The sequence below is a fragment of the Mustela nigripes genome, chromosome 13, assembly GCF_022355385.1.
Source record: "Mustela nigripes isolate SB6536 chromosome 13, MUSNIG.SB6536, whole genome shotgun sequence".
NCBI classification, from domain to species: domain Eukaryota; kingdom Metazoa; phylum Chordata; class Mammalia; order Carnivora; family Mustelidae; genus Mustela; species Mustela nigripes.
In genome coordinates this window covers 116,148,159-116,173,719 of record NC_081569.1, presented here as the reverse complement: position 1 = coordinate 116,173,719, position 25,561 = coordinate 116,148,159, and the positions used below count along the sequence as shown (strand labels likewise).

Here is a 25,561-nt window from a genome sequence, read left to right as displayed (position 1 = left end):
CACGTGTGCGGGGGGGGGGGGGGGGGGGGGTTGGGAGCGGGACGGCTCTGGGGCACCAGCTTGTCCCTTCCTCCCTCCTAGGCCAACAGTAATGGAATTCTGGCGACCAGAGTCAAAAATATTCAAGCCTGCAGGGCGTAGAAGAAACATTTACTATGTTTAGATTCAAGTACCTCCTACGTTCACTTGTAGCCAAAACAGGATTTGGGTGTTCGAAGAGCAGCGGCTTTCGAATTTAGGTAACATCCGAATGCCCTGGAAGATTTGTTGAAAACAGATTATTGAGCCTCCCCTTCAAGGTTTCTAAGTCAGTGGGTCTGAGGTGGGGCTTGAGAATTTCCAGCATGTTCCTAAGCTGATACTGGTGTGGCTAGCCCATAGAGCACACTCTGCGTTCAGAAAGGTCTGGGTTTTGGCTCCTGGCAAGTGGCAGGATAGGCACCCAGACAACACAAGTTCCCAACCTGGGGAGCAGAGGTGGCTGGAGGGGAAACTGAAGCCCCAGCAGGACCTTGCGGGCGGAGCCAGGAGATGGCCCATGCGAGATCAACAGCCTGATTCAGTCTCTCGAGAAGCAGTGACTGGATCTGTCAGGATACTTAGCCATCATATTTGCAAAATCTTTTGCAGAGCATTTCACACCTGTCCCCACCCCTGTCTTCTCAACGGCCCTGTTATTTCCCCCATTTGAGGAACGAGGCAACTGAGGCCCAGAGAGATGGAGTGGCCTGCCCAAGGGTCCAGTTCTTCTGTGTTTCTCCCGCCCTCAGGAGGCCTCCAATCCCACAAGACAGGAGCAGCACATGCACAAATTACTGCCACCCGACGACAGGGCAGGGTATGGCGGTGCCTGCCGTAAGCATCCTTCTCGCTCACATTTAATGTTGGTTTGTTCTTTTCACTCCACACACACCGTCTGGGGGACAGCATCCTTCTGTCCTGCCAGCTGGATGGCAGACATCACAGGCATCCTCCTGCCTCACGGGCCAGGCTCAGTGGGACCTACCCCACTTCCATCATTTCTGCACGAATCTGCTCTTGGAAGGGGGCATCCCTACCTGTCCAGTTGAAGGGCCCTCAGCTTCTTTCCTTATCTTCATCCAAGGCCTCCAGTTAACAACCCTGTTCTACCATTTTCAACTCCTAAATATTTCCCACATCAATCTCTTCCTCTTCAGTTTCCTCACCAGTGCCCTAGACTGGCTGGGTCAAGACGTCATCCCCAGAATCAGCTCAGTGGCCTCCTATTGGATTTCTTGGCTCCATCTTACCCCCTGTAAAGCCATCCACTAAAATACAAATCTAACATAACCGTTCCTACTTCAGATCCTTCAATGGTTCTCCAATCTTCCTTCCTTCCATCCATTCACCCATCCGTTCACTTATCCGTTCACGCAACAGAAACCTACTGAGCAGCTGTTATATGGAAGCCACCGCATCAGACACTGTCACTCAGTGTAACTCAAGCTTCATTTAGTCTCATGGGACAGTGAAGAAGACAAGCGAAACCAGCTCCTAAGGAGAGCACAGGATTTTAAGGGAGTTCGTAGGAGGTAGCCCAGCCCACCCCAAAAAGCTTTCCTGAGCCGCAAGTCAGGCTAAGACAGAACAAGGGGGGAAGGGCTGCCCCAGCAGAGGGAAGTTTCTGTCTGTGGAAACAATGTGTGCAACAGGCCAAATCTGAGAGATAATGGGCACTTCTGGGGAACTGAGAGTAGCCTGGCATGATGGGGTCTAGGTATGAGGAAGTGTGGCCAGAGAGGAGAAAAGAAGAAGCCGTAGCCACTGACTAGGGAGGTGGATAAATCAGAGCCAGGGGCAAATCTGAGATGTTCCCCAGTGCTTGGTCCTTATAAGGTCTCAGAAATTATTTGGTAGATGGATGGAGAGGTACAGAGGTACACGGGTGGGTGGGTTGAGTGGGTGGGTAGATGGAGGGGCAGGTGGATGAGGACATGGATGTATGAGGGTAGATGGACAGATGGGCAAGTGAATGGGTAGAGAGATGGAGGAGTGGGTGGGTGGATGGGTAGATGGATGTGTAAACACCGAGGTGGGTACCAGGTAGATGGTTAGATGGGTGGGTTAATGGGTAGAGAGGTGGATGAATGGCTGAGTGGATGGGTAGATGGGTTTGAGGTTGGGTGCTGGGACAGTAGGGATGTCATCCATAGAAAGGGAAAAGGAAGAAGGAAGATTTACTGTGGCCTTCACTCCAGCAGCCGGGAATCTACCCAAGGCTCCAGAGCTGATCCAAGGCTGCAGCTTTCTCACCCAGGTCTAACCCCAGCCAGCCACCCCTTCTACTGGTTCCTGATGACACGTACCCTCAGACGGCAACTACGCCTTGCCTGGAGTGTCCTTTCTCTACCTGGTCTCCATAGGAAACTCGCTCCTCAAAAATCAAGGGACACAGTGGGTGCAAAAGTAATCTGTAAATGGAAGAACGCAGACAGAGAGAGCGGCAGAACCAAGCCACGTCAGCAAAGAGCCCTCTACCCGCCAGGAACATTCCCGTACACTCGTTCTCCTTCAACACCACTCTTACCAGTGCTCACTTTACAGACCAAAAAACTGAGGCGCAGAGAGAGGAACCAACCTGCTCCAGATTCCACAGTCACAATGTGGCAGGCAGGTTTTGAACTAGATCGGCCCACACTTTCTCTGCGTCATGTTCTTTTTCTCTCCATCACGATTATCACTGAGCAGTCACCCCCCTCACCTCCAGGCCTCCCTGAGCCCCAGTCCTCAGATGCCACCAGGAAGGCCCCCAGGCTTAGTCCTGGGCTAGCTCCCTGCACCTGGCAGGTGCTCTACCAGGTCAACTGTTTCCTCAGCAGCCCCTGAGGAAAGCCCACGGTGTGCCCAGTCCGTGGTTGCCAAAGGGGTGGAGGTCGGGGCGAAGAACCAACACAAGGAGCCCCAGTGTCTACCTCAAATGCTGCATCATGCAACTAAGAAAATGAGAGACTCCACACAAAACAACCCAACACCTCGAGGCAAATCTTTACACAAACGCCCATCAGCACAGAGGTCTCCGAGGACTTTAACATCCATGAGAAATGAGCCCTGAAAGGAAGGAAGCACTTCTTTGAGGCAAACTCAGAGTCTCCTGCACATTCCCAGCCAGAAGGCGGAGGGGCTTGACGCTGGCCTCGATCTGATGCATAAACAGTGATCTAATCTTCGCGTCTCTTCCGTGAGCTGCACACAGGCACGCATGCAGTTACTCACGGAGCCCCGAGCCCACGGAGTGGGGAGTTTCCAGCAAGCCCAGCTTCCCTTCCCTTCAGCGGTCAAACCTCTACATGCTTTCGGAGGCTGACATTTCCTTCCAGGACAGAAGTAGAAAATCAGCCCGCAGTCTTCCTTGGTCCCATCTGGCTCCCAACAATCCTCACTCCAGCACCACCAACGAGGAGACAATTTTGTTTCTAAAGCCCTTGCAACTGTTTTGAAGTTTGGTCCCATCGGGGCTCCAGCAGTCCCTCTAAGGCATCGGGGCTCCAGCAGTCCCTCTAAGGCGGCTAGGGCTGGTACCACTATCCCTTTCCCAGAACCTGAAGCCCAGAGAGCCTAACCTAGTGGCTCAAGTTCAGACAGTACGTCAGGTGGATCTGAATCCAGAACCCAGCATCACGGCATGAATTTGCTGCCTTTTAAGCTCTTTCGACCACAAGCCACAGCAAGAAGACACTTGACATTGTAACCAAACCCGCACAGACATTATACACACGCATACTGAGAAACAAACTTCCCAAAGCAATACTTACCCTACTACTTGTCACGCACTCTGATCATTTCATTAGCTACTAAATTGATTTCTTGACCCACTCATGAGTCACCATCTTCAGTCTAGAAACAGCTGGGCTGATCCCCCGCCTTGCTCGGCCTCCAGACTCCAGGAAGGTGATGCCAATCTCTGCCGCCAGGTGAGGAGCAGGCAGGGAGCAGCGGCGAAGGGGGAACCTGGCTCTTCTCTGACTGTCCAGCCAGGCTGAGCTCTGCCCTCAAACCTCAAACAGCCGGGCTCCCACTAGCTGCTCCGGAGAAGCCTGGAGGAGGAGACCAGACCCACTTTGCTGGGCCCGGTAGACGCCGCAAGCCAGCTACCCTGCAGCCAGGACCCGAGCTTCCCCTCCGGAGATTTTCCACAGACCACACCTCCCCAGCTCGGTCTAGAAAATCCCAGCTGGAGGCTGCCCATTCCTGAGCTGAGGCAGAATCATGTGAACTCCGATCTGGTATCAGGCTGGGCGGTTGCCGAGGAACACTCCCCAGCCAAGGATGAGAGCGGGGGACTGCCTCCTTGCGTCCTCCTCGGAATGCTTGTCACACACCCCAAGGGGGTCAGGGAGAAACCTTGCCGGGGCTGTTCAAGCTGCAGTTAGGGGCAGGGGGCCTGGGGAGTGGGAGGCAGGGGATGCCGGGAGGAGCCCAGGGCACTAATTCTACCCATCAAACCACCTTGAGCACCTTCAATACCAGGAATGGGGGGGCAGGAGGTTGGACCCCTGCCCCAGAGGTCCTTGCTTGAGCCATTCAGACAAGCCAGGGCTCTGGCAACTAGAATGTACTGTGGACATGGGCAAGGACAATGGGATAACGGCCAAGGACGGGAGAGCACGGCTATTTCCGCTCCCATTCCCTGCCTGTCACCCTTCCGCCGCTCACAAGGAGCATCTGGGTCAGGGGGTCACACCTCACCTAAGAAAATACCTGGGGAGCTGATAAAAATGAATGCCTGCCCCCATGCCCTACCTTGGATGGATGAAGTCATCCTTCCTGGAAGGGAGGAGTGAGCACTACTATTTTTCAAAACGTCTCTGGACAACCCCAGCGGGCAGCCAGGTGCAGCTGTGCTGATGGGGTGGAAGTGAGTTGGGTCCTGTTTTGTGGACCAACAGAGCCAGGGCAGCACAGGAAGGCTCTGGGTGCTGAAGAAGGCAACCAGCAGTGTTGTAAAGAGGCCTGGCCCCGAGCAGGGGGCCAGCCCAGGGCTCTGGCTTCACGGGGGCCTTGCGTCTCTCAGGAGCATTTACTAAACTTCCTCAGTGCAGCGGGATTGAAAGAACCCCTGGAGGTGACTCAGGTCAGGCCCCTCATTTTACAAACGGGGAAACTCGGGCACACAGGGACCAAGGCTTTAGACCAGGGCCTTACGCTAAACGAGAGAGCTGCTGGCTTCAGGCGCTGTGCTGGGTCGGGAGAGCCTCCTTCCCCTTGACATGATCTCCTTAGAACCTGCTGGTCGGATACATGGCTGGAGCCAGAAAGCCAACATCCACCATGCCTTGGGGCCATTGAGAAAGTGCCTTCTCTCTGTCCCATTGGGTGATCTGTGGGACTCATCCTCTCCAGAGGAAGATTCGCTGTGACAGTCTCTTGAGGGGTGGGGGCGCTATATTAGTAGGAGTGTCAAAAAAAAAAAAAAAAAAAAAAAATCCCCTCCTGTGGGGCTTGGGCCCTCCAAGCAAATGCTTCTGTGCCAGCTGCTGCTAAAGGCTGCATCTCGTGAGAGAGGGGTGGAGCAGGTTAGACCCAGAGGTTTTTCCCGAGCCATGGAAGTGTGGCTGGCTTTCCCCCATGTCACAGGAAGAGCGGGTGGGCGAGGGGAGCATGGTGACCTTAGTGGTGAATGCCGGGGCCCCCCCCCGGCAGACACACAGGCCAGGGAGAACGCCTCTGCCTCTCTCTACAGGCCGGCCCCCCTAACCAGACAAACACAGACAGACTGTCTGTACCTGCGGGAGCCACAGATGCCGCGGCCTCCCTTCCCCCGCCCCAGGACCCCCAGAAGAGCTGCCTCCAGGCTGCCCAGCCCCCTCTGCAAGCCATAGACACCATATTTTACCTGGATTGGGGAGCCTTCCTCTCTCGAGGGCCAGAGATCCCCTCTTCCTCCCCAGTGGGCCCTCAGGACTGTAGGTGCAGGGGGTGATGCTTACTTTAGTTTAACTCAAATCAGCTGAGCCCACATCCTCTGAGACACCCACTCAGGAAGAGAAAAGGGAGCCCGTGCTGTGTTCTACTTTGGTGCCACGATTTCGTCTTTAACCTAAAACGGGAAAGAAGGACTACAAAGTGTGATGACGCCACGTCTTGAGCAGTGGCCTGAGGGGTCCTAGGGACCCCATCACTTCAACTCCCCTAAACCTCACTCAGTAAACTTACAACTAAGTGCAAAGTAATGTGTTTGTAATAAAAACAGCCTCCAGAGAAGCCCTTGGCCTGCCTGCCCCCATTCATACTTCTGTCCTTAAACCCAAAGTGACAGTATCTTAAAGTGGCCGTTGAGCAGAGGGGGGAGTTTAGTGAAAGGCAAGGGCACCTGAGCTCCACTGGGTACGGTGAAGTCCCAGGGGTTGCCACGGTCCACCTCTGTGGCTCCCTCCATCCTGGAAAGACCTAGGGCCTAAACCGCGCCAGGCCTGCCACCTATAATCACAGTCTCCTGCTCTCAGCCCTCGGTGACAGCAGTCAGGAAGCATTGTAGGTACCCACGAGAACAGCAGCCCCAGAAGGTCAGACTGAGCCCTGGGCATCCCCGTCTGCCCCCAGCATAAACATCTCCTCCAAGAACCTTGACTCTGGAGGGCTGGTGGACTTTTCCGAGCCACTCTGGAGCCTATGATTTTGAGGGCAATAGCACCGTAGGCTGTAAGGCTCTTCGGCACCCACTGGCCCCTAGAAGTCCAGGCAATTTGAGAATCACTGGCCATGGAGTCTGCCCTGAGCTGGTAGCACATGGCAGCAAGCCCAGGGGCAAGAGATGCAGGTTAAGAGCAGAGGCCCTGGGACAGACCGTGCAGGCTCAATCCCCGTGCCACTGTCTAGCTTTGACAGTGACCTTGAGAAACCTCAGACCTTGCAGACCGATGGTGTTCTATGAGAACCAAAGAAGATGAGGTCCAGCAAACACCTGGCACCTAGAAGATCCTTAGATGTTAGTCAGGATGCAGTGATGATGGGCCTGGTGATGAGGGTGGAAACAAGGATAGGAGGTCCTGCCCCATGATCTGATTTACCCTGGGGGGAGTGAAGGGTGCGCAGGCCAGCTTGGTGAGGTGTTTGTTACAGGGCACTACCTTGGTTCCCTTGGATACTCTACCAATTTGGGGCTAGTTAGGGGAAAGGCCTTCGAAGGTCCCTGAGGGCTCAGACAAGTACAAGTGTCTTATCGTGAGCTATCTGCTATTTGACTGCAGGGATCTTTGTTGACTTGGGTCTTGAAGGCTCGCCTTGGCCTTCCCCAGGCCTTCTTCTTTCCCACATGCTTATCTCAGAAGAGCCAATGCAAGGTGCAGTATTGTTGCATTTAAAGGTGGCCAGGTATGAGGTTAAGATGGCTTCAAGGACCAAAAAAAGAAGCAGCAGGGGACCTCCCAGAGTGCCTGGTACCATAGCCCTGTTAGGGTCAGGGAAGAGGTGGGAGCAACTTAGGATCAAGGACCACGGTCATTGCCAGTTGGGGGGCATGTGCTTAGTACCTGGCCCGAGCACCTCTCAGATGCTTCCTGTTGTAACTTTTATATCAGTCCTGTGTGGCCGCTTTATCCCTGTCTTCTAGCTAGGGCAATGGAGACTCAAGAGTGCCAGCAGCTGGCCCGGGGCCCCATCACTAGGGAAGAGCAGAGCTGTCTGACCCCAAAGACTCTGGATCACTGCATGAGTTTCTTGTTGCTGCTGGAACAAATCCCCACCCACTTAGTGGCTAAGACAACACAAATTTCTTATCTTACAGTCTAGTGGTCAGAAGTCTGACATAGCTTCTCTGGGATGAAATCAAAGTATTGGCAGCCCTGCATTCCTTCTGGAAGCTCTAGGGGAAAATCCCTTCCCTTGTTTTTTCCAGCTTCTGGAGGCTTCTGGCACTCCTTGGCTTTCAGCCCCCTTTCAGCTTCCAAGACAGCAGGGATGGGTTGAGCCTGTCTCTCACCATTTACTCTGGCCTCTGCTCCCAGCCTCATACCTCCTTCTTGACTCTGACTCTGCTTCCCCCCTCCTCCCCTTCTAACAATCTTTGTGATGGTTCTGGGCCTGCCCGGGTAATCCAGGACACGTCTCCTTCTTTAAGGGTCAGCTAATTAGCAAGCTTGATTCTACCTGCTCCCTTAATTTCCCTTTGCCACGTAAGGTAACATATTCACGGGCTGCAGGAGCTACAAACTGGACATCATTTGGAGGGGGGTCATTATTCTGCCGACCATGCCTCTACATTGCCCTTATTAAAAGCCCTACAGAGCAATGCTTCACAAATGTTGGTGTGAATCTCCCAGGAATCTCATTTACATGCCAAATCTGGTTTGGTAGGTCTGGGGTAAGGCCTGAGCACATCTAACAAGCTCCCAGGCCCCTGAGTCAGGCCTGCCTTTCTCTCTTTTGTAGCCCCACAGTGCCTGGTACCATGCTGCCCAAGGGGCTGGCGTTAATAAATGCTTGATAACTAAAGGAGGGGGCGCAGCTGGGGCTCGGGGCTCGGGGGTGGAGGAGGTAAGGAAGGAAACAAAGACCTGGGCATTTTCCCCCATGTCCATCCTGAACTCAGGACCAAGAAGGGAGCATGATGGAACCAAAGCCAGGTACCCAATCTGTAGAGCCACCTGGAGAGGCGTGGGGAGTTAGGATACAGCCTCTGGGTGGGGGTGGGCTTGGAGTTGTGCCCCCGCAGTGGAGGGCGGGCAAGATGGGCAGAAGGTGGTTAAAGTGTGAAGGAAATAAGGAGGCCCCATCGGCCCTTGTTCTGAGGCCCAGCCCATGGCCAACCACTTCCTGATCTCTTCTTCCGACTCTTCAAGGTCAAATCCCTGCTCTGGTCTTCAAGGCTTTAGGAAGCCCACCTCAGTATTCCTGGGCCTGCCCTGGATTCCCTCAAAAAGAATCACTTCAGGATGAGGTCCAAGAGTCTGGCCTTGGAGCAATTCCTTCAGGATTTTCTGACACAGGCCAAAATCTGACCACCAGAGCTTGTTCAAGGCCCAGTTCAAATGCCACTTCCTCCACACAGCCCTCCTTGGATTCTTTTTGTTTTGCCTTGGCCAACTTGAGACTTCTGAAAGGTGAGGTCCAGGTGTTCCACTGCCTTGACTGCCAGGGAGCTGGGACCAGGGCTCCTCCTACAGAGAGAAGGGGCTGGCAAGTTCCGAACGACAAACAGGCAGTGGACAAGGGGACGCCGGGGGTTGGGGGACGATTCGTTCATATTTGGAGTTACCACTATATGCAAGACGCCGCGCATCCCAGAGCGTGCCTTGGTGATGCCTCACAGCAGCCCTGTAAGGTAAATATTATTATCCTGGCCTTACCACCAAAGGGACCAAGGTCACAGAGCTGGCTCACGGCAGGGCTGGGGTTCAAGTCAAGTCTAAATTAATTATATTTCAAAGATTAACAAGGCAATGCGTGGGAATTTGTATGAATATTTGCTCATGCCCCTCTCCCCTTCTAGACAGTAAGCCCCAGGAGGAAGGAGGAGCAGGGTCTGTTTTGTTCTCTCCCAGGGAGAAGGTGGGTCAGCCCCAAATAAACGCATGACACAGAAGTGTCCAATGTGTGAATGAATACATGAATCTCAAGTCCACTTCTTCCTGCAGCCCAGTGTGGCTGAAACTGAAGTCAGGAGATGAAGGACTGGGCTAGACAGTCAGGCTCTGGGATGAGGCAACAGGAAAGAGGGTTGGTTTTGACTCTGAGGACATGGGTGGGTGGCCGTGCGAAAATACATTACAGTGGAAACCTCTCTCTTTGGAGCGTCTGTGGTCTTTCTGAGAAGGTCTCAGCTGTCTTGGGCATCCTTCCTGCTTGGAGCCAAAGCACAAACCACAGTCCTGGAGGTTGCCATAGCTACTCCCGGGGCCTGCTGCCCTCTCCAGCCTCCTGCTTCCCCACCCACTGTGCTCCAACCCATCAGTTAATAACCTAATAATGTAGGACAACAGTCACTCCGAACACCCAGGCAGCAACCCTCTCGGAAAACAAACAGATTTTTCCAGGGAACTGAGAGATACGTCGGTGCTTGTTACACTCAGCCTGAGCCACTTGCGAAAATCCACTTTTCTGAATCCAAATTACCTACCCTCTTCTGGCTTCTCCCTTTTGTTTTAAAGACAAGGGGTTGGCAGAGCTGGGGACTGAAGCCTCCGAGGGTCCAAGGACACAGACACTAGAGAAGCCACTATTTAAGAGGCCTGCTTCATCAGCCTGGAATCAGGCCCAGAGAGTGATCCTGACCAAAACAGGGTTTGTGATAAGGCCCTCGTTAGGGATATCTGGATCTCTACTGGTCTCCTTTGCAAAGTTGAGTGAATTTGTTACCATGGCACCCAGCAGGAGGAAAAAAAAAGCCAATGCACAGGGAAGGCTTTCAAGTGGGGTAGATTCAAGATAGTCAGAATTATGTGATGCTTTTCTCATTGAGAAACAACCTTGAAGTCCCTTCCCCTTGAATCGCAATGGGCTCCGTTACTACTGTGGCCAACTCTGAAGAGACTGGAAGCTCTCATCTCATATCACGTAGAATAGTTGCCCTTAAAACCTGGCCGCCATGCTGGGAGGAGGCTCAAGCAGCCTCTTGGAGTGGCCCACATTGACAGGAACACAAAGCCTGAAAGAAGGTCCCAGATGAAGGCCAGGATCACCTGGCTTGTTGCACGAGCACGTGATCTTGGAAGAAGATGCTTCCGCCCCAGCTGGCCATATCAGCGGATGCTGCAAGGAGCAGAGATACACCATCCCCCCCTCCCCCGACAACCCTGCCCAATCACAGATTCCTGTGCTAAAAAGATGAATGCTCTTATTTTAAGCTGCTGTCTTTAAAGTGGTTTGTTTTACAGGAGGCGATAACTAGAATACGAGTTCTAGGTTTTTTGTTTTTTGTTTTTTTTCAAAATCAGATGAAGGTTTATCATGGGCTAGATTCATTCATACAGTTATTTTCATTTTTTAAACAACTTTGTGAGGTGGCTACAATAACAATAATTTTCCCCATGAGCTACCAAGTCTCAGGGAAGGCATCTTGTTTGAAACCAGTCAACTAGGAAGAACAAAACCCATTTCCCCACTGTTTGTTGTTGGATGAGGCTCCTCTCTTTACAGTATTCCTGTACCCGAAGGGTGCGACATAATGGCAATAACAATATTCATATGTAATGTTTAGGGGGCACTGCAAGGCTTTCAAGGCAAGGTCTGCAGCTGTGTGATCTCAGGACCACCCTAGGAAGCAGGCTGTACCATCGTGCCCATTTGACAGAAAGTAACACTGAGGCTTAAAAACAGTCGTGGATTGGCCTAAGGTAATAGGGCTAATAAAAGGAAGCGCTGAGATGTGGACTGGAGTAATCTAGCTCTGGAATGGAGCTCTCAGCAGCAGATGCCCTAGTCTATAGCTTCCACACTGCTCCAGCCCCTACTTCTCTGGTAAACCTTCTTTTCTTCGGAAGCTTACCTGTGCCGGCAGGCAGGGGGAGCAAGACAATCACATCATCTGACACTTGGACCATTCTCAGATCTCTTTTGTCCTCACCACCTGCCTTGCCCATGTGGTGGCCCAGGCTAGTAGTTATTTCTGATTCACAGAGGCCCGGCGCCAGAAAGTGACAGTCTCTGGCTCCAAGTCAGCGCTCCCTCCTCCTAAATCCCCAAAGTGTCTTCCTCTGCCATTTGGCCACCAGGTCACTGTTCTCCACCTTGAGGACAACCTGAGCCCACCGACTGCCCTGCCTGGCAGAAGCCCTCGCTAACCCCACCCAGAGTTCCTTCGGCCAATCGCAGGCAAGCTTGCCCGGAGGCCGACACCTGCCCTTCATCCCCCCTCGGTGTGCGGAGAAGGAAAGGAAAACCTGGCGAATCTTTGTGTCACTGGGCTGCTTGCCGAGCTCTGGGAAATGAAGGGTGTGTGTGTGTGTGTGTGTGTGCGCGCGCGTGTGTGTGTAATTACCAGGTGGTCACAGAGCAGGCCGAGGGGGTGGCTGCCAAAGTAGGCAGCAACTGCGGACAGAGACATTCCACCCTAGAGAGGGACCCGGACACGCCGGCGGCGCTGGGGGGCAGACACCTGGCTGGCCGCAGCCGCAACCGCGTCTGCCCGCTTCCGCTAGGCGCCCCTGGCGCTCATCCCGGGTGCGCCCGCACTTGGCCGCCTCCGCCCGGCCCCGAGCGCACGCGCACACGCCGCCGCTCCCGCGCTGGCCCGCCCCGCCCCGCGCACCCACGCGCGCACGCGGTGGCTCCCGCACTTGGTCGCTGCGCCCCGCGCACTTACACTTGGCCCCCAAGGGTACGCAGTTTTAGCGCGCACTCGCGGCGCCGGGCACCGGGAAGGCACAGAACTGGCTGCCGGTGCCAGGGACCGGAGCGCTCTCCGCAAGCGGTTTCCTGGGGGCGCCAAGGACCCTGCGACCGACAGTGGCGAGGGGAAGAGGTCTGGCTCTGGGGGAACACATACCTGCGCGATGAAGGGCTCGGGGTGCCGGTCGGAGTTACCCCGCGCGCCTTGTCCGCGCCCCCTCCTAGGGCCAGCGCGCAGCACGCAGGGTGGGCGCTGCGTCCTCTGGTTGCAGGCAGAGGCGGTCTGGGAACGCCGGCGGGTCCATTTCCTGGCCGGGCCCTCCTCCTCCTGGTGTCCCGATTTCTCCCATCCTCTCTCCTCTTCCCCTCCTTGCCCCCCCCCCCCCCCGGCCCCCGGGCCCCCCCCCCCCCCCCCCCCCCCCCCCCCCCCCCCCCCCCCCCCCCCCCCCCCCCGTCGGGCACACCCAGCCCTTGCAGGTCCTTGCCCTGCCCTTCGTGACCACAGGCCCCAGGCTAGGCGCCTGCCAGAAAAAACCACAGTCGCTCAGACCTGTCCTAGAGGTACAGCCCTCCCCATCCCCGCTACCATTGTGTCCCCATCACAGGTTTTGGAGCGACTGAGTGTGGGTTCAGACGGGCCTTGCTTGCAAAAGGACAAGGGTCCTTCTCAGCCACATCCCTAGGTCAGCTGAGAGAAGAGTCCGGGAAGCACCTTTCTGTACTTTTCAAGTCCTTATCCACAGCGCTGGCACCTGGTAGCCACTCAGTAAATGCAGTCTGTAGCGGCTGCACTGAGCCTCTAGCTCAGCCCCAGTGGCCCAGCCTGGGAGTCTGCCCTTAGGTTTTCTGCCTCCTGGATCCTTGCCCTGGTGCTTCCTGGCCCGAGTGTGCCTGAGTCATGGGTGGCCAGGCACAACACAGAGGACCTCCTGCTGGTTTTGTTGAGAATTCAAGGAGGTGTTACAGCTGGTCTGCCTGCCCTCTGCCCCACAATCTCCCAGAGAACAGCAGTAACCATAGCCAGGGCTTGCGCTGTGGAGCATGTAGTGTGTGCCAGGCACTTAGAGGTAGGGAACACAACTGATCCTCGCCCCTCTTAGGTACATGCTGTTATCATCACCATTTTGCACATAGGGGGATGAGGCACAGAGAGGTCAAGTAATGAGCCCAAGGCTACGCAGGTGGTGAGTGGAAGCACTGAGATTCAAACCCAGGCAGGTGATTCCAGAGCCAGTATCCTACCCAGTCTAGCTACCCTCAGCTGTTCCTCCAGCATCTCTTCTCTTTCACACTTGCAGATCTTAACTCTGTGTCTCCTGTCCTCATCTCTGGAACTCCAGCCCCAGTGTTTAGACCCACAAGTCCCTTTCCCTATCAATCCTTCTTGGCTGTCCCAGGCAATTTGTGCTATGCTCCCTTGGCTCCCTTTCCAGCATCTTTTGCACTGTCCACTGGGGTCACTGTGGGCACCCAGTGGTCTCTGTGCAGGACACTCACTCCCGGCCTAGCCCCTGGCTCCGAGGAGAGCACCCTATTCCTGTTTGCAGAACGAGTGTCTTGGAGTGTCACCACGGGAGTCTGCAGAATCTCATGCCATCGTGGTCATTAGGACTGATGATCAGGTGGCAGGATGGAGGGCAACCAGAGAGCAGACAGAGAGGTAAAGAGAGAAGTCGACATCTCACCTTCAGCTAAGCCCTCTGGGTGGCTCAGAGCTGCCCGCTTTGTGACTGGGCCCCTCGGTGAGTCTCTGGAGGGAAATGGACAGTGACAAGAGGGGAGAAGCTACCCTGGCTAGGGAGGCAGGGGAAGCAGAGGGAACCCAGAACCTCCCAGCAAGCTCTTCTCAGAGGCTGCATGAAACCATTGGCTGGTCCTCATCTTGAAATTCTTCCTCGCAAAATCTTCACAAATGGAGTTTTCTGGATTAACTATTCTTGCCATAAAAATGCACATCTGCTTTTGAAAAATCACCAAGCTGAGAATAGTTGTTAAGAATTTGCCCTCCGTGGGCACCTGGGTGGCTCAGTGGGTTGAAACCTCTGCCTTCGGTTCAGGTCATGATCCCAGGGTCCTGGGATCGAGCCCTGCGTCCGGCTCTCTGCTTGGTGGGGAGCCTGCTTCCCTTCCTCTCTGCCTGCTCTCTGCTTGCTTGTGATCTCTGTCTATCAAATGAATAAATAAAATCTTTAAAAAAAAAAAAAGAGTTTGCCCTCAAAAGCCAGAGTGTCTAGAGTTTGAGCCCTAGCTCTACTACCTACTAGTAGGGCAACCTTGGATAAATCCCTCAACCTCTCTATGCCTAGTTCCTTATGTGGGAAATGGGGACACTTGTTCAAAAGGGAGTTGAGAGGACTCTGCAATTAATTCAGGAAAAGCTCTTAGCTCAACACCCAGCAGATATTAGGGTTCCATAGATGTTCGCTGTTACTGTCCCCCCTACATACCTTTTATATATGGCTCTTACCTTTTGAATGCTTACTGTGTCCCTGGTGTTATGAATGGTCTCCTCAGGAAACTGAGCTTCAGTGAATTACCCAAGGGCACTCAGCTCTGAATGTCTGAACCAGGACTTGAACAGAGCCCTAACTAAAGCTGCTTCTTGTAACAGTTAGGATCTGCCTCATCCTATCCACCCAGGAGGCAAGTGGGGTGTTTTAAAGCCCATGGTCAGTTGCCAGATCCAGGATTCTGGCTCCCAAGGGTATAGTACATGCTGTGTAGGAAGTTTGTTACAAAGTGAATCCCATGTGGGCTGCCAGGTGCACAGTTCAGGGTGGGGGGGTGCAGGGGCCCCCCCACCCTGAATTGTAACTACATACACATTGTAACTTACAAGATGGTGGCCCCTTCTTTCCCCGCCTACTACTATGGATATCCAAACCCAGAACCTTTTACAAGTGTCAATACTCTTCAATGAAAACAAGCTCCGTTTCGATTCATGTTTCACTTTTTAAAGACAGAACAGCATAGCCCCTGTTCTAGTTACTTAAAGATCTGAAATTGGCCAGTGGAAAAGGGTTGTCATCTCTGGCCCTGCTCTCTCTAAGAAGATGTTAGATTTAGAGAAGCAGAGATTCATCATGCTGCTTACAATGTCGCCTTTTGGCTAGACTTTGCTCTGTTTCTTGGTGTTAAGATGTCCAGTCCTTGGCAGGGGCAGCAAAATTTGTTCTTTTGTAAGTAAAACCTGGCCTTGTAAACAACAAACAACAGCTCACTAAGTTAAAATGATGCATGCATTGTTTTCCAGAATCTTCCTGGTTCTAGGGGATGGCAAATTATGGCCCATGCTCCTGGAATGCTGATTTGAGACACTGTACTAATGACCATCTTCCTTGCCCACAGCAATCATCTCCCACAACGGGCTGGCCTCCAGAGACGCGGGCAGAATTTCTCCATACCCGGCATAAGTGACGTTTACGTCCATTGCTTCTTTAAGAGCCGCTCCTGAGTTTTTGGTCTCCGCGTTTGCATTTTCCCAGTGTCTGGTTAGGGAAGCCCTTGCAGGTGGTCAGAAATGGCAGCAGAGGGGATGGATGAAAGACGGTCGCACCAGGGCCAGAAGTGTGCCGAGGACTTCTTATCAGCCCATCCAGATCCCCTATCTCTACCTGTCTCCTTCCTACCTCCATGGATTGGATCGCAGGTGCCTCCCTTGCCCTCTGGCTTCTGTTGGGTTTGGCCAAGGATCCCAGGATGGCAGGAGAGTGGGGAGGAGGGAGTGTTTCTCCCCCTGCCAGGCTGGCTGCCTGCCTTGAGCTAGTGCTGCAGTCCTTGTCCGGCACTACACTTCCCTCTCCTTCCAGCCTGGGGGAGTGACAACTGCCCCAAGATGCTTGGCTCAGGCTCGTGCACCGTCCTGCTGTGGTTCCCTTAACCACACCCAACCACACCTCGGAAAAACCGTGCGTGGGTTAACCTCTCCCCGGTCACCCTGCCCGACAGTGCCTCTACTTCCTGCCAAGACCCTGACTGATACACACACGTGGAGACCAGATGTCTCTTCCCTGCAAACTTGCACGAATGGAAGAACATGCACACAGTTTAGAATGTGCACAGATTATCTACTTTTAAAAATTACTGTTTCTTCCAGTTCGTTCTTCCAGTGAGCACAGCTGGCCAGCCTCAGAGGAAATCTGTCTTTATCCCCGGAATAGCAGAATGAGGTCCCTGCTTCCTCACTCGGCTCCAGCCCCAGCTTGTCGTCGGTCGTTGTCCGTGCTTAGCTGCGGGGCTCTGCCTCTCGCGGACTCCCCTGCCCTGTGCTTCCTGTCGCTGTGAGCCTCCTAGCTACTCCTTTTGGTGTGTCTGACTTTCCTTTTGAGAAATGCTTGTCACCGTAGAGTCAGGCTCGTCCTTGGACAGTTTCAAGCAGCAAGAAGCTGGCTTTTTTGAGAATTCTCTTTCCTGGCGCCAGCCATACTCCAGCAGGTTTGGGCCTGAACTGATTAATCAGACTGACCTGATTGACACAAGGTTGTTTCCGCTCCCACTCAGATAATCCTTGGGCCCTCAGACAGTGTGACTAATGGGGCCACCCGAAGGCAGGAAACTCTGAGGCTGGTGGAGAGGGAGTGCAAGTCCAGAAGAAGTGTGAGTGCACACATCTGGCACGCTGGGGAAACCCTGTTGCGTGCCTGGCTGGACTGCAGAATTCTGGCGGAGGCCTTCAAGCTAGGCTCGCTCAGTCTCAGGCAGTTGGGAGAGGGAAGGGTTCAAATCTGAATGTCTGGGTTCAAATCCCAAACCTGTTGCTTTGTGGTTGGGGGGGCTCTGGCAAGTTTTCAGGCTCCCTGCAGCCTGCTTTTCCTCCTGTAAAAATGGAGGCAATAATGAAGGTTGGTGTGAGCATGAAATATAAAAGTGCTCTCAAGAAATCTGTTGACGCAGAAACCAGGAGCCCAGCCCAGCAAGTGCTAAGAGAGCAGGTTATGGTAGGAAGGCACAAAGGGGGCTTGGCCCACTGTCATCGGGTGGGTCAGACTGGGACCGCTCAGCCAGCTTTGACCAGCCTCTGTCTTGGTTCTCCTGCTTATGGAGAATGGATGCAATCCTGGATCTTCATACTGGCTATGGGACCTCGGAAAGTTACCGGACTGCTCTCTGCCCCCATTGCCTTATCTGTAAAATGGGGATAATAACAGGACCTCACAGCGTTGTTGTAGTCAATGAATTAGTAAGTATAAAACTCTTAGAAATATGCCTGCCCCTCCTGGGTGCTCAGGGGATGTTAGGGCACCCCTCTCCATCCAGTGGCTGTGGAAGGCTGATGTGTTCCACTCTGGCTCAAGTATGCAGGCTTCTCCGTGATGGCGAGCTAGGGAAGTGTGGTTTAGTGTCTTTGGTTTGTTTCCTGTGGGGCTCATAGGATTGGGGTGTGGCTGTGGGGGCAGGGCAGATGTGAATTTGACTGGCAGTTGGCATCCAGGAGCTCTTCCAGACTCACCTGCCTCGACCCCCCCCAAAGAGAACCTTTGAAAGCTCCCTGGGATAGGCTTGGATGCCTCTAATGGGGAGGAAGGGCTGACATGGGAGGGGACTGGCAGAGAATCTGTGACCCAGATGGGGTCTCCCCCAGAAATCTCCGTGACAGTTCTCCCTCTGTGTTGGGCTTCAGACCTCGCCTGGTCTCTCCCAGGCTCTGGACTGGGATCCTGGAGGTGAGAGTGGTGACAGACTGGCAGTTAGGAGGTGAGGAGGTAAGGAGTACACACATGGTGGAGCCAGACTGCCTGGGTTCAAATCCCGGCTCTGCCACTTGCCAAGGTATTTAATCTCTCGGTGCCCCTCCTGTACAGTGAGGGTGATAATGGTGGCACCCACCTCAGGGTGTTGGGGAACATGCTCGGAACGGTCAATGTTCAGCAAATGGCAGTTATTATTAATACACCACCGGCCACAGTGCCCTGTGACGAACCGGGACAGCTATTACGCAGCCTGCATTATGTTCGTCCTCAGAGACGTCCATGTCCCAATCCCCAGGACCTGTGACTGCGTTGCCTTTCATGGCAAAAGGGACTTTGCAGGGGCTGGGTAGCTCAGCTCGGGTCAAGGTCTCACGAGTCATGGGATGGAGATCCTTGTCTGGATCCACGTTCAGCGGCGGGAGGGGGTAGGGGGGCGGGTCTGCTTGAGATGGTCTCCTTCTGTCCCTTCCCCCACTCTCATGTGCGCTCTCTCTCAACTAATTAATTAATTAATTTAAAAGAGAGAGAGATGCGGCATCTAGGTGTCTCAGTGAGTTGGACGTCTGACTCTTGGTTTTGGCGCAGGTCATGATCTTGAGGTCCTGGAATTAAGCCCCGTATCTGCTCAGTGCTCAGGGGAAGCCCGCTTGTCTCTCCCCCTGCTCTCTTTCTCTCTCTCTAATGAATAAATGGATCTCTCTCTTTTTTTTTAAGGAGACTTTGCAGGTGTGATTCATTTAAGGATCTTGCGACGAGAGTATCCTGGATTTTCCACGGGTGGGAAAGACACAATCAGCAATAGTCAGCTTTGAAGATAGGAGCTGGCCACCAGCCAAGAAACGCAGGCAGCTTCTAGAAGCTGAAAAAGGAAACGAGATGGATTCTCTCCTAGAGCCTCCATAAAGGAAATCCACTGTGCTGACAGCTTGAGACCCACTTCTGACCTCCAGAATTGTAAGATTAAATTTGCGTTTTAAGCCACTAAACATATAGTGATTGTCACAGCAATCAACAGGGAACCCATACAGTGTCCCGGAGCCAACACAGCCGTGTCCTTGAAGGGGGAACCACGCTGAGCCACTCCACATTAGATCACCCATACTGCTTGTCCCGTGCAGGTGTGGGGAACCCACTGGACCATGGAACCGAATGTCCCCTGGGCATAGGCAGCGCCAGGGATCGAAGATTCAAGGGCAGGGGTGCTCGGGGTGGGTCAGTGGGTTGAAAAAGGCCTCCTGGAAAAACTGAGCTCTCAAGCAGGGCCTTGAAGGATGGAAGGTGTGGGGTTTGGGCAGGGAGGTTTGGGCAGGGAAGGGGTTTGGGCAGGGAGGAGGAAGTGGAAGAGGAAGGAAAAGCATTGCTGGAGGTGGGAGGGGCAGCAAGACCAAAGTCAAGAAGGTCAACCCAGCTACACATTCATTATTCATTCACCTGTTCAACCCCTGTGCTCCAGGCCCCGTGGGGACAGACACCTGGATAGTGAAGTGAGTGAGACGGACCTGGTGGTGGTTCTTATGAACTTCTGCTTGGGAGTAAAAGCCAATACCCCATTACAGTGAATCACAATGACCCTTAAAACAGGAGAAGTACAGCTGGCTAAGGAGGCCCATCTGGGTGGGCTTCCTGGAGGAAGTGACCCTTCTGGGATGGATACACTGAAGGCTTGTTCTGCATCACTTCCGGCGTAGTGTGGTGCTCTGAACTCAGTAGAGGCTGACTGATAGAAGCTGGCTGATGTATTTTGTTTTTCCCTATCCATTTCTCTCTTAACCTGTTCTGCACTAGAGAGAAAGTCTCAGCTGGGTGTCAGTATGTCTTTAGTTCTTAATTCTTGTTAATCTCCCTTTGTAAGCTAGAGAACTAGCTTCAGGTGTGTTCTGCAGACCACAGGCGTTAATCTAAGTTTAAAACCAACACTGCTTGGTTTTCCTTGTTTTTATTCGTTCAATTACCTTGCTTTTGTGGTAGAGGATACTGATTTCCCACTTCTGTGAGTGGAACCCAATTTCCTTTTAAAAATAAGGGTATTTAAGTGCCCCAGAACCATGAGTGTGTGTGTGGGGGAAGGTTCTCCCTTCTGTTCTGGAATTAACCACTGGGGTCCAGTTGAAGACCAAGAGGAGCACCCAGGGTGTCCCTCAGCAGTGGGCCTGACCGCTTTGGGGCTTCCAGTCCTAATCTGGGTCCCTGGTCCACATCTGCAGGGCTGGGGAGGGTGAGCAGGAACTGGGAGCAGAGGGTGAGCCCTGAGAGGCTGAGATTCTCCAAGTGAACTCTCGTGGAGTGGGGTTGGGTCTGCTCCAGAGAGAGGAACCCAGTGGTCTGTCTGCTTAAGCAGGTGATGCTAATCAGCTCGGTGTGCCTTTTTGGTTGGGAAGAAAAGAAGCCTGGAGAAAGGCAGGAGCTGGCCAGGGGAGACTGAGCCCCCTGCATGTCCTCTACTTGTCCTGCGGGCTGGTGTGGCTAAGTGGATATGGAGGGCAGGAGCTGAGCTCCCATAGGGCTGTCTGGTGGGGTGGGAGCCAAGGCACCATGTCAGGGATCCGGACAGCACGGAGACCCTGGAGGTTTTTTGCATGGTGTCCCCAAGGACTACCCAGGGGCCATCAGGGCCAGTATCGATGTCGAGAGGACATCGATAGGGGAAGGCTGCATAATGGGACACGTCCGGTCCCCCCTACCCGCAACACAAGAAGGGAGTCAGGCCCTAAAGGAGTGAGAAGGAGGGGGCCCTGGTCCCTGTCCTCTCTTCAGAATATAGGTTCTCTTTGTCCTCTGTCAGGTGCCCCAGGGGTCATTCTGGGGTATCAGGGCTTGTCCCCAAGGTACCAAAAAACTGATGGACTCTGCATCAGAAGTTGTGAAGCAGCCTAGGAGAGATCTGAAAATAATGGCAGTGAGAGATTAAGTTTTAAGCTTCTGTTTCCTGAATAGAGGTTCTGCCATAATACATTTCCAAAGTAAAATATTCAAGAAAAATATTATGTGTATAATAAAATGGAACTTGAATGGCCAAGTTTTTGTAAATGACTTAGCAGGGAAAACTAGGATTGACACAGCAATGACGATACTCTGATTACGGCTATGAGTAGAGGATGATGGGCAGGGAGGGCCAGGGTGCCTGATCAAGAGGAGGGCAGTCAGGGTAGCCTTCCTGGAATAGGTGACTTTTAAACTGAAACACACAAGGGGATGAGGAGGCATCCTGGGAATCCTCCCAGTGACTGGTGTGTGGGTGCTGTGGAAGGGATCCTGTGAGTATTGATGGTGGGGGCTTAAGAATTTCTCATCAGTGCAGGGATAATACTGCCTTAGATTCTGATCGGCTACGGCAGGAAAGAGCAGCACAGCGGACCTTCCACCAGTTACAGTGTGAATTGTATGGGTAGGGACCAGCTCCCCCCATCTCGTGTTTCCGCCTGGCAGAGGGCCCGTCTGCTGAATGAGTGATAGGGAATGGAGGGGCACAGCTGAGGCCGGTGGGAATGCTGACGGAGAGGTACTGCCACTACATGAGCAGGTTCTCCGTAGATGTCAGTTTGCTCTCTCCCCCTCTGCATCAGGAAAGTCTCCAGCTTGGGACCTGGTCTTTCGACTCCGCCCGCAGTGCTCCTTCCCAGGGCCTTAGCTGCAGTTATGCAGGGTCAGGGCATGTCCCCAGAGGACCCGAATGGTGTTGGACTTTTGGGATCTGCCCCCACCGCAGGGACCCTGGGCGGGGCAGCCCCCTCTGGCCTCCTGCTCCCTCCCCCAAATGCCAGCGTTGTGACACACCCTCCGGGTGGTAGGTCCTTGAACCCCCAAAGCGCTATGGATGTGTATCTTGGAATGACAGGACCTGCCTCCCAGCCCTTCTCCTCCTCCACTCCCCACAAAGGCCTTTATCCAGAGTCTGGATTTTGAATTTTCCGCCGCAGGAGATGGCAGGGAGCCGGTCTTGCCGAAGGGCCAGCGGTCCCCTGGGCCGCCGTCATCCTGCCCCGCTGTCCGGGCCCAAACCCCAGCCGCCCGGGCGCACTCACCTCTCTCGGGTTCCCGGCGCAGGAAGCCTGGCGGCGGCTGAGCACGAACCGCGGCGGGCGGGCGGCAGCGGAGGGACGTGCGGCGGCGACGGCGGTGCGGGGACCGGGTGAGGACGGCGGGGGCGGCGAGGGCGGCGGGGACTGGCGGGGGGCGTGGTGCGGGCGGCCCTGCGCAGCGCTTGGCTCCGGCTCACCCGCCGCCTCGGGAGAGGGTGAGGGGGCGGGGGCTCCTCCAGGGGCCCCGGGAGGGAGCGGCTTCCAGAACCATTGCTCCAGAACCGCCGCGCTGCCGGTGCCGAGGGGCCCGGGGGTTTCCTGCCCGCTGTTTATTAGGGGTCTCCTGGGAGAGGGGATGGTGGGGGGGCGCAGGTGGCTGGCCTTGCTCGGCCAGATCTCAGACTGACAAGGACTGCCCGGGCCATGTGATCGCTCACAAACTTAACCTCAGTGGGCTGGACTGCAAAGCCAGAACTTGGGAAGGGGAGGACTGGTCTGAGTACGGCCACGACCCTTTCCCTGTCCCCAGGAAGTGCCAGGCCTGCCAGGAGACCCCGGCTCCTGCCTGACCTTGTGTGGTTCACCGCCCTCCTGGACAGAGGCAGAGGGGATGGGCATTCCTCAGGCTCACTCTCCCCTTCCGCCGCTTGCAGAAGGGCAAGGGTGGGGATGGAGGGGAGGGAGCCGCCAGGGGCAGAGTTTCCAGCCTCCCGCTGTTGGCCCCGAGAGCCCTGTGTAACATGGAGTCCGTGGTCAGCCGTTCATGGGTTCCTCCTCCTTTGGTCACTTCTCAGTTGTTCTGTGTCTGCTTTTTCAGCCCATCCCTAAAGGATTCTGCAAAGCCGTTTGTGAAACAGTGATCATTAAAAGCTGACTTATGTAGACCTCTGATTAAATACTGTGCATTAAAAGCGAAGGTAGGGGCGCCTGGGTGGCTCAGTGGGTTAAGCCATTGCCTTCGGCTCAGGTCATGATCTCAGGGTCCTGGGATCGAGTCCCGCATTGGGCTCTCTGCTCAGCAGGGAGCCTGCTTCCCTCCCTCTCTTTCTCTGCCTGCCTCTCTGCCTACTTGTGATCTCTGTCTGTCAAATAAATAAAATCTTAAAAAAAAAACATAAAACTGGGTCTGGGGTGCATACTAATGGCAGGTGTGCTGTGTTTGTAGCCAATACAATGAGAACAGTGGGGAAACTGAGGAAACTCACTGGTCCTGCCTTCAGAATCATTGCATGACCCAGCAGCCATGCCGTCCTCCACCCCGGGGTGGGGTGGGGTGGGGTGGGTGGGTGAAGTTCTGACATGCATCTTTGGCTTGTTTCACTTTCATCTTCCTGGTTGACATAAACGAAATTACGAACCAGCCTTCCTGCAGGAATGACACGCATCCGTGAGTGGCACGCATCCATTGACTATAAATACACGTCTGGCAAAAATCAGTGAGAGCTTTCTAAGAGAAGCAATGAGAGGTGTGGATTTTGCAACAAAATGTATTGCACATTTTATTATTTGTAAGTTTTGTTACATATCTTTATATCAGCAAAACTATTCACACACACACATATTCTTTCCTCTTCCCCCACTTGGTTGATAAACATTTGGCTGGATATTAAACGCTGGCTGGATGCCTCCCAAGGTTTGTTCTATCCCTCTCTCATTTTCTCACTTTGGTGTCCTACCCAGGGTGAGCCCCTCCTGTCCCAGAGATGATCCCACTTCTCTTTCCAGGCAGACCACACCCCAGAGCAAAGGACATCAATACCAGCTATTAGTTGGCTTCTTCCCAGACACCAGGTCACACAGCTACCAGGCCATTGCAGAGGGTGGGGGCCTGGAGCTCAGGAGACGCATGATCTGGGGTGTCCCGCTCCGCAGCAGGACCCTGGGGTGCCGCTCGGGGTGGGGGGGAAGCTTGCCAGGGTTGGGCTGCCAATGTGAACGAGGTGTCAGAGTTGGAACCCGCTGATGAAGTCATGGATAGGACACGGGGAAGAGGGAAGGGAATATTGGATATTGTCTAGATGTAAGGGGACAGATAGGACAAGATGGGGAACAGAAGAGAAGCTTTGGTGGGGGAGGATGGTGACTTCCATGTTGAGCGTTCTGAGTTGGCGGTATCTTCGGGACATCCAAGCTGGAAACACAGGTCAGGTCTGGAGGTTCCAAGGAGAGGCTGGGGCTGGAGATGTCTGGAGCCTCTGGGAACAGATTATAATTAAAGTTGTGGATGTGTATGAGCTTGTCTGGGGTGAGAGGAGGGAGTGATAAGAGGGCTGGGTGCACCTCAAAGTGAGCCATGCAGAGGACCCAGGCCACAAAGGGATGGGTGTGGTTAGTGTGGAGGTAGGCAGAGGGGGGATGGTTCAAAAGGTCACCTGGGGTGAATTCCATGAGGACTAAGTCGTCCAAGGCAGGCAGCTTCAGCCAACACCCAAGGCCAGGTGTGTGTGCGACCTGGGATGAGAACAGCTGGCTAAGATAAAGGCGGGGGTACAGATTCCAGACCCATCCTCAGGCCAGGATGTGGCCTAGAATATGTGGGGTGCGGAGACAAGGGCTAAGCCTGCGTCCTGGGCTTCGGGTTTTTGTGACTGCAGGACAGTTTGCCCCTGGATGAGCTAGAGGAGCCAGAGGGGTGGGGGCAGGGGTGGCCAAGCCGAAGAGTTGAGGCCTGCAGGCCCAGCAGGCTGGAATCAGACAGCAGGTGTGACCTCAGGCCTCAAGGTCAGGACTGGTCAACACTTGGCTAGCTAGCCCTGGGGGTGCGTGGAAGGGGAAGCCTCTAGGACCTAGCACTTGAGCTTTTTTTGTTGTTTTTAGTTTTATTTACATTCAATTAATTAACATAGTGTATTAGTTCCAGAGGTGGAGTTCCGGGGTTCGTCAGCTGCACATAACCCCTAGTGCTCATTCCGTCACGTGCCCTCCTTAATGCCCAGTTACCCAGTTACTCAGTTACCCCATCCCCCCACCCCCTTCCCTCCAGCAACCCTGTTTGTTTGCGATGGTTAGGAGTCTCTTAAGGTTTGTCTCCCTCTGATTTCGTTGTTTTATTGTTCCCTCCCTTCCTCTCTGCTCCTATTCTGTTTCTTAAATCCCACATGAGTGAAATCATATACTTGTCCTTCTCGGACTTATTTTGCTTAGCATAATACCCTCTAGTTCCATCCATGTCGTTGCAAATGGCAAGTTTTTTGTTTGTTTTTAGATTTTATTTGTCAGAGAGAGCAAGCACAAGCAGGGGGTAGGACACACTGAGGGAGAAGCAGGCTCTCTGCCGAACAAGGAGCCTGATAAGGAACTCCATCCCAGGACCCTGAGTCGAAGGCAGATGCTTCACTGAGTCACCGAGACGCCCCAAGATTTCATTTTTTGATGGCTAATGTTCTACTCCTTAGCTTTCTGAGTCTGTGGAGAGAGAGTGAATGAATGAGGGGCTGGCAAGTGAGCACTGAAGAGACGTTCCGGAGGGCAGAGATTCACAGGCTAAGTTCAAGGAGGAACAGGCCACGCGTCAAATCCCACCGAGGCCCTACAGGAGGAGGCCGCTGCCCAGTTGGGCCCAAGCTT

At 53.9% G+C, this 25,561-nt stretch overlaps 1 protein-coding gene across 4 annotated transcripts in view; it reads right to left on the bottom strand.

The window, feature by feature from the left end:
• The window catches only part of GPR68 (G protein-coupled receptor 68), a 29,586-nt gene extending 7,025 nt beyond the window's left edge, over positions 1 to 22,561 (bottom strand). The window contains exons 1-2 of one of the 4 annotated variants that reach the window (XM_059373518.1): positions 3,774 to 4,217; positions 2,328 to 2,432 (exon numbers count right to left, since the gene is read on the bottom strand). The gene's annotated coding sequence lies outside the window, so the exon portion shown is untranslated. Of the gene's footprint in view, positions 1 to 2,327; positions 2,433 to 3,773; positions 4,218 to 12,442; positions 12,596 to 21,997 lie in introns of those variants that run through there. The other 3 variants (XM_059373516.1, XM_059373517.1, XM_059373515.1) reach the window with 3 other exon arrangements.
• Positions 22,562 to 25,561: the final 3,000 nt, after the last annotated feature.